Source organism: Canis lupus, assembly GCF_048164855.1.
Source record: "Canis lupus baileyi chromosome 16 unlocalized genomic scaffold, mCanLup2.hap1 SUPER_16_unloc_13, whole genome shotgun sequence".
Lineage (NCBI taxonomy): Eukaryota > Metazoa > Chordata > Mammalia > Carnivora > Canidae > Canis > Canis lupus.
This window is the reverse complement of record NW_027326428.1, coordinates 51212-66386: the sequence shown is the minus strand read 5'-3', so window position 1 is coordinate 66386 and position 15175 is coordinate 51212. Positions and strand designations below refer to the sequence as shown.

The 15175-nt window shown below is 38.8% G+C and overlaps 1 long non-coding RNA gene across 1 annotated transcript in view; it reads left to right on the top strand.

The window, feature by feature from the left end:
- Positions 1–12510, top strand: part of LOC140629547 (uncharacterized) — an 81307-nt gene extending 68797 nt beyond the window's left edge. The window contains exon 3 of the long non-coding RNA XR_012027402.1: positions 10559–12510. This is a non-coding gene — a long non-coding RNA (uncharacterized lncRNA). The remainder of the gene's footprint in view (positions 1–10558) is intronic.
- The last annotated feature ends 2665 nt before the right edge of the window (positions 12511–15175 follow it).

The window sequence follows — 15175 nt, the reverse complement described above, 5'->3', positions numbered from 1 at the left end:
GACACTAGGTAAATACAGACAGAGGCAAAATGTGCCATAGGGCCCACCATGTTCCTGCCTTTCTCTACCTCCCCAACCCTGCTATTTAGGAGCCTCATCAAATGGCAGCTTCTTGAATACTGTTTCTAGGTCTTCCAGCCATCCTGGTCCCAGATTCTCATGGCTGCCTATCATCCTGCCTATTCCTAGTCTACCTTCCCATTGGCAACTGCAGTCATGAAAAGTCTGAAAATGCTTTGTAAGAATTGGGACTATCAGACAACCTTGGAAACCTAGAAGCATTTCAGAAATACCTCTCTATGATTACTCACACCCACCACACGTCTGGAATCCAATGAGAAAACCCACAGGCACCAGTTCCATTGTTTGTTTTGTTTCCTAAAACCAGGCAAACTGTCACGATCCTCTTAGGCAAGAAATCTTTGTGCTACAAGTCAAAGGAATGACCATCTCTACTCTGGCCATGTATTTTCTTAAGTGGGAAAAAAAGACATGCAGACAGGTGGTGGGAGCACAGATGGCTTCCCCACTGCTGTTGAGAAAGCCCACTTGGTGGTGACTCAGAATTGCAGCAGAAACAATAAAGGGGAAAGAAGGAGTCAAATCATCTTTTCCAACCTCATCTCCTGCCCTCTGTTATCTTAAAGCCTTATTTTATTCTTCCATTTCTTCACTTATTCCTTCAGCAAATATTTTAGTGCCTATCATGTGCCAGCACAAGGAAAGTCAAATCAAAAAGACCCTGTTCTTCCTCCCAGATGCTCAGTCTAATGGACACATACATACTGGAACATACACTGTAAGTGCAGTAATAGAACCAACAGTGACAAAAAGAGCCTAAAGAGGGATGAGGAGGGGCTCCTAACCCAGCTCAGGGCCAATGGGAGTGTAGGTGGAGGTGAGGTCTCAGGGGAAGGCCCCTGGAGGAGACTAAAATGAGCTGAGTCTTAACCAATGAGTTAGCTGTGGGGAGGACAGCATGATGGCTAGAAAACATTTCCAATGGAAGGATAGTAAAAATCAAGGCAGCCAGGATGTACCTTGGCATGTGTTTATGGTGACCAGGAATCAGATCATGGAGAAGCTTTTAGGCCAAGTTAAACTTGGGACTGATCCTGTAGGCAATGCCCAAGGAGAAACATCAATGTTCATTATGCAGAATAGTGATGGGATTCAATTTTCATTTTTGATAATCATTCCAGCAGTTACATGGAGGGTAGGTTTCAAGAGGACAAGATAAGTTAGAAAGAAAAATAGATGAAAGATCGAACTCAAAAAATGGCAGTAAGAAAAGAGAGGGAAAAAATCCATTTGAGAAATATTTAAGAGGTAAAATCAGAATAACTTGGGGACTGATTGAATGAAGGCAAGGGTGAACATGAAGATTGGGATCTATTTACCAGCTAGTGACAACAGAGAGCAGGAGGGTAGGTAGAGCCTTCAGCCATCAAAGGCAAGAGGAGAGCAGACCTGAATGCTCTCTTTTGGGTGGCGAGAATGTAGGTGGTTCCCATGGGCACATAGATGCATGTCCAAACTGTCTTGATGGGGCCTGCCCAAGAAAACAACCCATGAGGACAAGGGTGAGGAGTTAGAGTCTGTAGGGTAGACTGCCGAAGGTAAGAGCTGAAGGGGCTGGACCCAGGAGTCGGTAGTAGAATGTATCACCCACATCACTTCCCACAGGAGGACATTCCAAACAACACACAAATGTCCCATGGAAGAGCCAGACAGTGTTAATCAAGATAGAACAATAGTGGCACCAGTGACAAAAGGCTCTTGCTTCTCTTCATCTACCTGAGAAAGGTTGAGACACCTCTGACACTGTAAGTCCCCTGGGTGTGAGAGTGCTGTTTCAGTGTTAGGCTGAGTTGAATCCTCTAACACCTGAAGATGGCTTATATTTACCTACATGAGGCTTTTTACATAGCTGCAAGTGACTAAAATAATATTAATCCAATAACTTGTTCAACAATGGGGTGGGGTGGGGGATATCATTGCTATGTTTTGAATGTGGCCACCTCAAAATTCATATGTTAAAATTTTAATATCCAATGTGAATTATTAGGAGGTGGGGTCTATGTGAGGTGATTAGATCACGAGGCTGGAGCTCTCATGAACGGAGTTAATGCTCTTATTAAAGAAACCGCAGAGAGCTCCCCTAGACCCTTTCACCTGATGGGAAGATGCCAGCTATGAACCAGGAAGAGGGCCCTTAGGAGCCAATGCAAACATGCAGGCACCATGATCTCAGATTTCCCAGCCTCCAGACTGTGAAAAAGAAATTTCTGGTTTTTTATAAGCCACTCATTATGGTATTTTGTTATAATAGCCTGAATGGACTAAGACAATCATGATTAAGAATGATGTTTAGAGAAAAATAAAGCCAACTCCTTATTGTCCTGTTCCTCCTTTGTTCTACCAAGTTCATCCTGTGCTTAAAAACACATACACTGAGGGATCCCTGGGTGGCGCAGCGGTTTGGCACCTGCCTTTGGCCCAGGGCGCGATCCTGGAGACCCGGGATCGAATCCCATATCAGGCTCCCGGTGCATGGAGCCTGCTTCTCCCTCTGCCTGTGTCTCTGCCTCTCTCTCTCTCTGTGACTATCATAAGTAAATAAATAAAAATTAAAAAAAAAAAAACACATACACTGATATCTTAGTGCTCCATATTCACAAAAGGTAAGGACCATCATTATGAAAATCAATGTAGATCTACATCATAAAGTCATTGTGCTAACGACAATTTACTCTGGCTAACTTTGTCAGATCTAGTGGGACCAACATCATTTTTACCTCTTCAGTGACTGATGAGTCTATCTAGGAATAAAAGTGACACCAGCTCTGTTGCTTTCTTGTTGTTTGCTTATACTTACATTTAGTTTAGTCTTCAGTCTCTTTGTAGGAATCTGCTTAACCCTCTTGTTCATTTTGCAAGGGTTAGTTTGAGTAGATAGAAATATTTATAAACACAATTAATATGGCACAAGTAGCCCAGAACACATCAATCACAGCACTTAGTAACATTCAAGTAAGTGAAGATGCCAAGGTCAACCCCACCCACTGCACACCACACACCACACATAGTGGAGCGCCCATCTTTGCCTTAAGATGCCTCAAAGACCATAATATGCACCATCTCACAATCATAAAAGGTACCAATGTCCACATGCATATTCAATATTACTAAGGCTTAATGTTAGATAAGGGGAAAAAAACCCAGGAACTCTGACATTTTTTGCCCACCTCCCAGGGAATCATCTCTTACACTACCCTGGGAATGTACTCACACCTGGAAACCACTTTTGGGGTCCACTGTCTGCTGGGAAGACCCGCCCCTACATCAGTCGTGTTAGGGTCTGGAGGCCCACTGGTACTGAGACTGCCTTCTCTTCACTGTGCCCCTTCAAGGTCCTGCCACCAATCTTTAGGTCTTCAGAAACCCTTGGATGTCCTCAAGGAGGCAACATTGCATGACAGTGCCCTTTTTTTAGTCTCAGAACAAAAAATTCTGATGACTTTCCCAGGCAGTAGCAGTGAAGAGTAAGGGAGGGATACAAAGGATCTCTCGATGAAGTCAGGACCAGAGAGAAAGGCCAGCCCTGAGCGGGCCTATGTGACATGCAAAGGAAGCCTTCTGGAAGGACTGGTCTTAGTGAGGGCCCAGGGCACTAAACCGGGTCAAGACTCCAGTTCTGGGAAAGGATTGTTATTTATCATGCAAGCAACAAGGCAGCACATGGGTGGCTTAGTCGGTTAAGTATCTGACTCTTGATTTTGGCACAGGTCATGATCTCAGGGTTGTGAGATGAAACCCCATGCAGGACTCTGTGCTGAGTATGGAGCCTGCTAAAGATTCTCTCTCTCTCTCTCTCTCTCTCCCTCTCTCTCTCTCTGTCCCTCGGGGCACCTGGGTGGCTCAGTGGTTGAGCATCTGCTTAGACTTAGGTTGTGATCCAGGGTTCCTGGGATGGAGTCCCCCATCGGGGTCTGGGCGGGGAGCCTGCTCCTCCCTCTACCTATGTCTCTGCTTTTCTCTGTGTGTCTCTCACGAATAAATAAATAAAATCTTAAAAAAAAAAAAAAACAGCAACAAGGATTAAGGTTAGGTTGTAAATTATAGGATGTTGTGCAGTGGCAACAGGGGTTTATCCTGAACCTGGCTCAAACTCTGTCCCCTTCGAAGTTTCTGAACTCTTTCCTACCTGAGTCTCCTTCAGGCCCTAGGCTTCTAGCTTTCCTATTGACACTCCCTTTCGATTCTGGCACTTTGCTAATTCCCCAATGTTGTCTCACATCATTCTGATAACTCATAAAAAACCCCAACATCTTTCTGACCTTTACTAAATTACTTTTATGCTGGGACTTATACACATTTATACACATTTTATACACATTTTATACAGCCAACTGACCTTCAAAGTCTCCCAATTTCCTTCTTCCCCATCCTTGTGGTTGTTTTTGTAGTGCTCACAGGGAAAGTATCTGGGTCCAGATATAGGCCCATATGTCTTTTTCTATGAGTACACAGTATTTTAGATTATAGTACACATACTTCATGATCTTTTGTTTGCTTGTTTATTATAATTCTCTCATACCTTTTTGTGCACATGTATCAAAAAAGAATCATAGGGGGCACCTGACTGGCTCAGTTGGTAGAACATATGACTCTTGATCTCAGGTTGAGTTGGACCTCTACTTTGGGGGTACTTTACTTAAATAAATTTAATTATAAAAAGGAATTATAGAATAAAAATAATCAGTGAAAGAATGAGAAGTCTTTAAAAAGCAATAAATAACACCTTTAGAGACAGTATATTTTTTAAGGTTTTATTTATTTACTCATGAAAGACACACAGAGAGAGGCAGAGACATAGGCAAAGGGGAAGCCTGATGCGGAACTCGATCCCAGGACCCCGGAATCACAACGTGAGGCAAAAGCAGATGTTCAACCACTAAGCCACCCAGGTGCCCTGAGATAGTATAAATTATTGACCCATTTTTACAAAGTAGAAAGGAGTAAGAAGGGAAGAGACAATGAGTAATTTTGACAAATTTCATCACATTATCATATGCAAAATGTTGTATGAATTTTAATCTATTTCTCTCTTAACCCAATTTAGGTAGCAAATGCTATTTCCATTTTGGTGCTAACAGTGAAATGGATATGAAATGACATTCTATGGGGAAATATATATTCCCATAGAATATATATATTCTCTGTTTAGCTATACATTTACTATATATATGTAAAATATATATAGAGAGAATATATATAGAATATGTATATATACATACTCTGTATTTAGCTTTAGAAAAATCTACCAAATCTTCACCATCGTTCTTACAATCCTATCTCATTCTCGCTAACATCTCTCCTTCCACACACATACTGAAATAATCGTCACCAACTGTATTCAAGTAAGAAGTTTCATGTAACACTTAGTCTACTCAGGGTGGTAGAATTTCCTAATTAGACACTTAATACTATTTGTCTTACTGATGTTGGCAAAAATTTTCTCTATATGCATCTTGTGAGCTGCTACTTGTCGTCCTTTACATAACAATTAAACCAAGGATTATTTTTAAATTTGAAAGTCTTATTTTTTAAATATGAACTAAAAGATTGAATTAACAAATTCAAAATTGCCATATCTATCTATGTACACATCATAAGTGCTATTAATTTCTACAATTTCTTTCCAGAATAGTATTTCAAGCAATAATCTTTAGTCAATTCTTCCACATTCATCAATTTCTTTGTTAAAAAAAAAAAAAGGTAAAGCATGAGAGGTTAAAAACATTATTTCTGGATTAATTTAACCAAAGAAAATGCATGAAGAACAGAAATTCTTTTAGGGACAGGAAATGCTGTTACCTGAGCTTCCAGGATCTTTTCTCCTTCATATGATTTTTCATTAGTCAAGTAAAATGACTACAAAATTCACTGAGCTTTCAAACTCCTTTTACCTTTGAAAAGGAGCCATGTAGTGATACTATCAGCACCCCACGGGGTCAGGCTGAAGCCAGTCTCCAGCTGATACCACATCCGTGCTTAGCTCCCTTCCTTACTCTCTCCTGCTTCCGTGCTCCTGTTCTCCTGGGAACACTTCCCCAATAAATCATTCAAGCAAGAATCCCCATCCCAGGCTCTGATTCTAACCAAACTGACTTAAGGCAAGTCCTAAGCAATAAATTTCTCAAAAAGAGCCAGTACTGTCTGGGTCACCTGCATTAAACGTCAGAAACAAATGCTATCCCAAATGCTCAGTATTTTTTTTTGCATATTCATACTGTAATTCAATATGAATATTCAACCTTGTCAAATTATTTTCTTATTGAGGTATAACTGGCATATAACATTATAATAGTTTCAGGTATACAAATAATGATTCAATATTCATATTTATGGGAAATCATCACAATAAGTCTAGTTAACATCCATCACCATAGCTGTAAGATGTTACTTGCAATGAGAATTTTTATATCTACCCTCTTGGCAACTTTCAAATATGGAATACAGAATTATTAACTATAGTCACCATGTTGTACATTATATCCTCATGATCCAGTCAGTATTGTGTATAAAATATACACATTTATTTAATAGCTATATCATTTAATACCTATAATATTATTCAATATCTAAGATATCGAAGAATCTTAGTGCAATGATGACCTTCTCAAGAAACTCTTACTCTTTTTTTTTTAAGCAGCAAACATGTTTATTCATATATTTAGAAGTGGGCAAGGTAGAAAGGATGCACCAATTAAAAATATTCTGCTCTGAGTGGCAATTAGACTAAATACAAAAGCAAGAATTCAGTTGCTAACAGAGAATAAAAAATACATCTCTGCAAAATGTTTAGATAATAGTAGTTTCCAAGACTGTCAGTGGCTTCTAGCTGTATCCTAGCTGTACAGAACCTTTGAAAGTAGTTATGATATCTGGCCAAGCCAGAGAAAACAGGATGGTAATTAACCACGTCAAACCTGAACTGAATTCTCAATGTTGTTTGAATGGCTCAGCCCTTCTCTAAGCTATCAAAGTCCTGTTACGAAAGGAAAGGAATATGTGTAGCCAACTCTCAATTTTCAGCCTTAACGGAAATATTCACTCCACAAATATTTACTGAGTTCTTGCTATGTGCATTACACTTTGTCAGATACTGTTTAGAACCAAAGGAAGTAAATAGGCTGGGAAGATGCCAGAGTTACACATAAAACCAGGAAACTGCATTTAGTTTTGGAATGTCATGCTATAGGTGACTGCAAACCATGTGTATCTGAAAGTACATCTACCATCTCTGTGTTCCTCACTCCTCCCTTCTCAGTTCTGTTTGCTTTTTTTTTTTTTTTTTTTTATTCATTCATGAGAGACAGAGAGAGAGAGAGGCAGAGACACAGGCAGAGGGAGAAGCAGGCTCCATGCAGGGAGCCCGATGTGGGACTCGATCCCAGGACTCCAGGATCACACTCTGAGCTCAAGGCAGACACTCAACCGCTTAGCCACCCAGGCATCCCCTCAGTTCTGTTTTCTTTTTTCTTTTTTTTTTCAGTTCTGTTTTCTATCACACATTACTTTGTATTCGTTTTACCTTCTCTCTGCCAAATTATAGAGGGATACTGCTTCTAAAAGAAGTGTATGGCTGCCTCAACTCCTGCATCTCTTTTCATTCTATGCTTCTTCTCCATGACACATCCAGCTCCCTTCCTAGAGACAAGAGAATAAATGGAAAGTAAGCTATTTAGTCTAAAAAGACAGCATGCAACAGCTTAGATTCAGTGTAAATCACCCATCTGCAAGAAAGCCAAATGCTTCTTTTAACGTTCCTGAACTTGGCAACCACCAAAGATGGCTTTAGTTCATTGGCAAAATGAATGAGCCTAAGTAATGAGAACTTCTATTTACCTAGTGTTATAGAGTTTACAAAATTCTTTCAGATACATTACTCCATTTAATCTTCACAACAACCTTGTGAAGTTAGCCTGCTACATCAGAGGCAACTGCAATTCATAAAGGTTAAGGGGCTTTTTCTAAGTCACCTTGTCATAAGAAAAAAGCCAGGACTTGAACCAAGTCTTTCAGCTTCAAGCTTTTCTGCTACTCCAGCATTACTTCCTTTAGCCTTGTGAGAGCCCAAGTTTCCTTAGAGTTTTTCCCAACCATTCCTTTCCCACTTCTCAACTTTGACCACTACTAAATCAGCAATATATTAGTCCTTCAGAGAAGCTAGTATTGGAATATTATAATACTCCACCCTCTGCACCACCCAATTCTTTAGAAGATTAGACAGATAATATATGGGCCATCACTATAGGGGCAGGTATTACATAACTATCTTCCTTTCTCTCTCCACTTGGCAGGTAATGGTGCTACAGGACACAATATTTTACTGACCGATATGGTTTATAGGAACTACCAGAATTGAGATAGAGAAAACTGATACAAAGCATATCTTGCTAGGATTCATATACCATTTTGTTTTGTTTTAAACACTCTAGTACACCGTGAGAGGGCAGGAAGAACTCACATGATGAAACATGTCTGGGTCTCTGGGTGGGTACTCCCTTTTGGTATCTGTTCTGTGACTTAACTTTTCACATATGAATAATAAAGAGAAAGGAGGTTAATGTTCTCAACTTGGTACAGTCATTGGAATCACCTAGGCTTATATATATATTTTAGAACAATAGCTTAAACCATTCATCATTCATAGTATTGCACATTATTACATCAATATTATTATGTATTACTCTTTGATGACCAATGCCTAGACCTACTCCTATTGATAACCATTGCCTACAACTGGTGACTCATCAGGAGTTACAAAATGATGATATTTGAATTCTAATATTCCTTCTAACATTATTTAAAAAGCTGAAAAAAATTAGAAACATACACATGAGAAATGGTATGTATAACAATAACCAAACAAAAAATTAGTAGTTAATTCTTTTCTCAGTTTGTAACTTCTTCTAAGTTAGGAGTTGGCAAACATTTTCTGTAAAGGGCCAGATAGCAAATATTTTAGGCTTTATGGACCACATAGTCTCTGCAGCAACTGCTCAACTCTGTCATTGTAGACAACAGGCAGGCAAATAAATAGGTACAGTTTATTGTATTCTAATAAAATTGTATTAACAAAAACAGGCAGCAGACTGGATTCAGCCTGAGAGTTGTAGTTTTCTGTAAGCCACAGCCTTTGCATTTTGGGACACAGTTTTATTATCAACTTTTTCTGATTGGCAATTTCAATCATATACATAACTTGCAAAAATGGTATGATGACTGCTTACTGTCCATCACCTAGCTTCAACTGTTGTCAACTTAGGACTATTCTTGTTTCATATAATCCTTTACCTACCTCCCTTCTCTGACATAATTTAAAGTAAATCTTCTTATTTTATTCATAAATATTTATTTCATCCATAAACATTACAGTAACTCTAAAAGTACCTACAACGTAATTATCACACCTAACAAAATTAACAATATATAATTTTAAGTGTAGGATCAAGTCAAGAGCTTTATCAAGATCCGTTTTCCAGGGATTTCCCCCTCATCTTTTTCCCCCTTTCAATGTATTTGAGGATGAAACAGGATTATTTGACCTATAGATGTTGTCATAGTCTGGATTTTGATTACTGAATACTGGTAGGGTTGTTTAGCATGTTCCTCTGTCCTCTATATCTCTTATAAATTGAAAGTGAGATATAGAGACTTGATGAGATTCTATTTTAAGTTTTTGGTGAGAACACTTTATACGTGGTGTTGTGTACCTTCATCAGGATGACCATTTTGTGTTATTTACAGCTATTGATGATCATTGCCTTGATCCATTGATTCATTAGGATTTAAGAATGATGATATTTTACCTCTTTTTTTACATACTAGCTGCAATCTTCTGTAATGAGAAATTTTCCCTAAATAGCTATTCAAGTTTCCTGTTAGCATTGGTAAGTGAAAAGAAGGATGAGTGCATGCTTTCCCCTTAATTTGGCAGATTTTAAATTAATTAGTTATTTCTCTAACATCTTCCAAATGTGACCAATGAATTTCTGTTTAGTGGACATCTTCTTAAAGTACAGATGTCCAGATCCTACCCACAGATCTATGGAATCAGAGTCCCCAGGGGTAGGACCTGGCTTCCACATATTTAAAAGTCTTCCTTGTCTACAACCCAGCCATTGAAAACGTCTGGACCAGATGATACCTAAAGTCCATCCCATCACGACCATTCTACAGGAGTATAATATGCAATTAATTATAGATTGCTTATATCTCTACTGCTTGTTCTCCTGTAATATGGCTGGTGAAATTATGACAACTAGGTATTCAGTGAACATCCAGAAATTCTCAATAGCTTGGCAGCTAGTTCCTTCAGAGAGCTGCACAGTTGGGCAGGGAAACTTTTATTTTCCACCCAAAGGGTAGAGGTTGGCTCCTTCACAATTACAAAGTGTTCAGGGTGTCCCTGATGTTCTTCAGTGTTTCAATTCCATACTCCCAGAAATGATGGGCATGTGAATTAATGTATTCAATTCACTTGCAGAGCTGACTCTTCTTGCAGCGAGGTATCCATGAAGGCAACACACAAGGGCAAGATTCAGGAGCCAGGCCAACAAACCATAAGACACTGGTTACCTGCCTATTGAAACCCAAGAAAGACATTGTGTTGGCCTCTGAGGAAAAATTCATTCAAATCCTGCCTCTCTCACTATGGGACTCATGACAAGTTACCTAGTCTCTTGTGCCTTGGATTCATTGCCTTTAAAATGAGGAGAACACTATTTCCTTGAGTTACTCTGAGGAACAAATGAGTTTAATATGTATAAAATGCTTAAAACAGTGTTTTGTACTTAGATTGCTAACCATTATTATTAATTAGAGCCAGGAATGTCTCCTGTGTGGTGACTTAAAATCAGTAGCAGGATGGATAAATACAAACTTACTACAAATTGCAGCTTTCAAGAAAACTTGACAAATGTTTTAAAGATTATGAGATCAAGAATAAGAGTAGAACATAATTCCCTCTTTCACATTATAAGAATGGTCATATGAATACTGCCAGCTGGAGGAGAGAGGGTCACAGTATCCACAAATCTTAGTGAAAATTAGTTTGAACCACCATCACTCCCCTAATTCCACAGTTTATGGGAGTTTAAGCTCCAATCCTACCCTAAGAACACCTTTTACAACTTATGTGACCACCTGAGACTTCAGCCTCTTGCTTTTGAAGCTCATCCCATATACCATGTCATATTGACCTAGGCAAGAAATATAACCCTTTCTTCAATTTATATTTACTCCTATAGGCCATTCATGAAATTAATGGGCTTTGCTGGTAATTTGGGGGGAAGATGAAAGAGAGATTTACTTTACATCAGTGAAAACCACCTCCCTGGTCAATAGATACAGTCATCCTGAACTGTCCTATGACTCAGTCCTGTCCAATAGAACTTTCTATGATAATGGAAATGCCCTACTTCTGCACCATATCTACAGTCATTATTAGGCACATGTGGCTTTTGAACTCTTGAAATGTGGCCAGTATAACTGAGAAATTGAATTTTAGACTTATTTAATTTTAATGTCTTTAAATTTAAATAAGCATATGTGGCTAGTGGTTACCATGTTTATAACATAACCCAAGTCCCCTCCCCACAGCCTCATGAGCTTTTCACCCCATAGAGTCTCAGTCTCAGACTCTCTCCATTTTTCTCACTCATCTCATCATCCCTTAATTCATGCCAAGCAATTCGTCCTTCTGCCATGATGCTGCAGCATCTGCTGTATCCACTGACAGACACATCTTTGGATCTATACTTATTATGTGACTCTTGGCAAGTAACTTAATCTCTTTTAACCTCAGATTCATTGCCTCTAAAATGGGAATAATAATAATTACTATCTCATTGAGTTAAACTGGGAATTAAATAAGCTAATACATATAAAGTGGAATATATATCCCAAATGGGCTTAGCACCAGTCATCCTAAGGAAAGTCATTTTTATACCTAAAAGGAATCCTAATGATAAATGTTAAGAACTAAAATTTTCACCTTATTACATAATTGTAGGTTGCACCATCCAATGCACTAGCCACTGGCCACATACAGCGATTTAAATTTAACTTTTAATTAAAGAAAATTACCATTCAGCTCTGCAGTTGCACTTACATTTCAAGTATTAGATAACCCCACATGGCTACTGACTATCATATTGGGCATGGAAGATGTAGGAAAATTCTACTGGACAGCAGCAGCAGAACATCATGATTATCTCCTTGTTCATAAACTCAAGAGAGAAATATCCATGACAGGTCAGAAAAAAACAGTGAAATTGAGGATACCAATCAACCGCAGACATATCCTGTTTATCAGGCTCACTCTGTCATTCTTACCAGCCAACCTGTATTCCCACATTTCATTTTTCCCTTTTACTCCTTGCTTTCCCATCTCAACAGTGCTAATGAAATGTATTTAATAAATATCAATAAACTATTATAGACTTAATTTCCAATGTTATCAAGAATATTTTCTTCAGAATTTATTTTTCTTCTAAAGCTTCACAGCAGATGAGATTATGTCTCTCTTTTTATTAATACTAGGCCATATCTGGCAAAACACCAGGCATAATCCTATTCATTTTCTGCAGCCATAGCCCAGCTAGGCACAATAAATAATTTAATGAACACTTTTTATAGTCCTATTTGCTCACAGGTTGACAGACCCCAACATAAGATGGTGAAGGAAAGGGAGGATCCAGTATGTGTGAGTGTGTACATATGTGTGTGTGCGCACAGTGTTCAGATCCATATATATCTTTTGTTATTAATAGTAGTTGACAGAAACTTGTCTGGGCAGTTAATCAAAGTTCTCCCATTAAGCTGCTATTCTTTTGGGCATATGCTCCAAAAGGAAATGTTATCATTAGCACATGATGGAAACTTCCTTCCAACATATAGAAATATCCTTAGAGCACACAGTATTGCCCTGGATGTTTTTCTGAGTACTGAGTGCCAGAAAACTCCCTTTTTAATCTTAGAGTACAAATAAGTGTACTTGGTAGAGAGAAGTTTAACATGGCCCATCATCCTGAAGCATATGTAGTTAGTAGTTATTCTCATTAGAAGAAAACAAAAACTAGTAAATAAAATATTTTAATATACTATTAAAATAAGTAATGAAAATAAAAACCTCCAAAAAGAAAATTTAGCCACACATTTTAGATGTTTTATGTGCAAATAGAAAGGTATCCAGATTCAAACCCAGGTGGTTTGAGTCAGATTCTGTTAATCCTTACAAACTATGCAGCCTCCAGCAAACTACTTCTCTAAGCCTTTGTTTTCAGACCTCTCAACTGTCAGTTTGGTCACCCACCCCTCTCTCTCAAGGTTGAAGAATATAGCTTGGGTCAGTTTCCTCAGGAGACAAACTCTGAGAGAGAGATTTATTGGCAAGAGTTTTATGGAAGAATGTCCTTCAGAATACCTTGGGGAATAAAAAAGCAGGGCTGGGCAGAAGGAATTGGGTTACAAGGAATAACAACAGTTTTCAGTTGATGCCATGGAAGTTCTAGAGTTGGGATAGCACTTTAAAGTTGTCCCAAATGGAGACAAGCAGACCTGGCCTTGAACTCCACATTGAACAGCCATGCCATGGGGGCTGCCCTTTGGCTAATGACAATTCACAGAGAAGAATGTGAGCTGCCAATGTTCCCAGAAGCTGGGGAAATGAATGCCTAGGTCCCGAAGGAGAGATCTGGCCAGAATCAACTATAAAGAAGGAAGCCCATCTCATTTCCTGCTGCAGGGGTAGTATCCATTTCATTCAGGTGTGTGGGCCGACCTCTGTGACCCCGGCAAGGCACTTGCAAGCATCCACAATGAACCACCTCTCTTAGGAAGAGTTCCCTAGAAACAGACCTTGAGATTAGGATTCATGTTAAAGTGATTGATTAGGAAACATTCCCAGAACAAATCAATGGTGAAAACTAGGGAAGAAAGGAGGCCAGTAAGGTTATCAAGCAAAATCCTACAGCTGGTCACTGGATTGATGCTACAGGGAAGCTCTGGCAACAGTATAGGTACTTCCTCAGTTATTCCCATTAGGCGGCCAGGGAGGAGTATATTATACCCCTGCATCTATTAACCATTGGCTAAGGACTGTATTTGGGAGAACTTAAATTCCTAGGTACTGCCAACCCTCCATGTGTAGGGAAATTAGAATCTAGACACTTGGGGCAACCCTTCAACAAAGACACAGAAGCTGGGAATGAAAGCATGCAGGTAACCTTGTGTACATGAACATGGCAAAGGGATTGGAGAGGCTATGGATGGAAAAGTCTCAGCCCAAAACCTGGGCTCATCAGTCTTTCTTAACTCCGCGTGTGGTATTACATGGGCAGCAGCTAAGCCCAATTGTTCCACTTTGCTCCAAAGTAGAAGAGAAGATGATCAAATTTGTTAATCACTCCTTTTTTTTTAGCATAACACATTCTCTTATAAGCAAATGCTTACAAAGGAACACATACACTTATATTTCACCCAGGGACAAGCAATAATTGTTAGAGCAGGGCAATCCTAATGGAAATTAACAAAATACAGCATCATTGTTATGACCAGAACTAATCTCGGATTCATCCAACAGCTTATTACAATACATCATCTTAACGTCCAAGTAGGTTTTTGAATTAGAGCACTTTTAAATCCGTATACGATGCTATTAGAGAATTTATCCTAAATCACATATAACTAGAAGGAAAGTTTCCTTCTAGTTCAGCCTGTGAACTAAATAATTTTCTGACTTGTTTTAAAAGTAATTTTAAGAGCTTTTTGCAATGATATCTTATACAAGTATTTATGAGATCACATTCCCTATAATAATAATTATAGCTGTATTACATTTCTTTGCCTCCTTTTAAAGCTTGAAACCTATTTCACCAGGGACTTCTATCAACATCTAAGGCTTATGTTAAAGAGGGTCATTTCAGGCTAATACCTCATTCCCAAGTAGTACTCTGTTGTATTTCAAAACTTAAAAATCAAGAGAGCCCCACAAGAGGAGAAACACCATAAGTACTTGGATATTAAGCAACTCCCTCTTTTATGGGGGACAATTTGAAGGCATAACCCTAGCTGTATAATAATAAACAAAATGAAAGGTAGC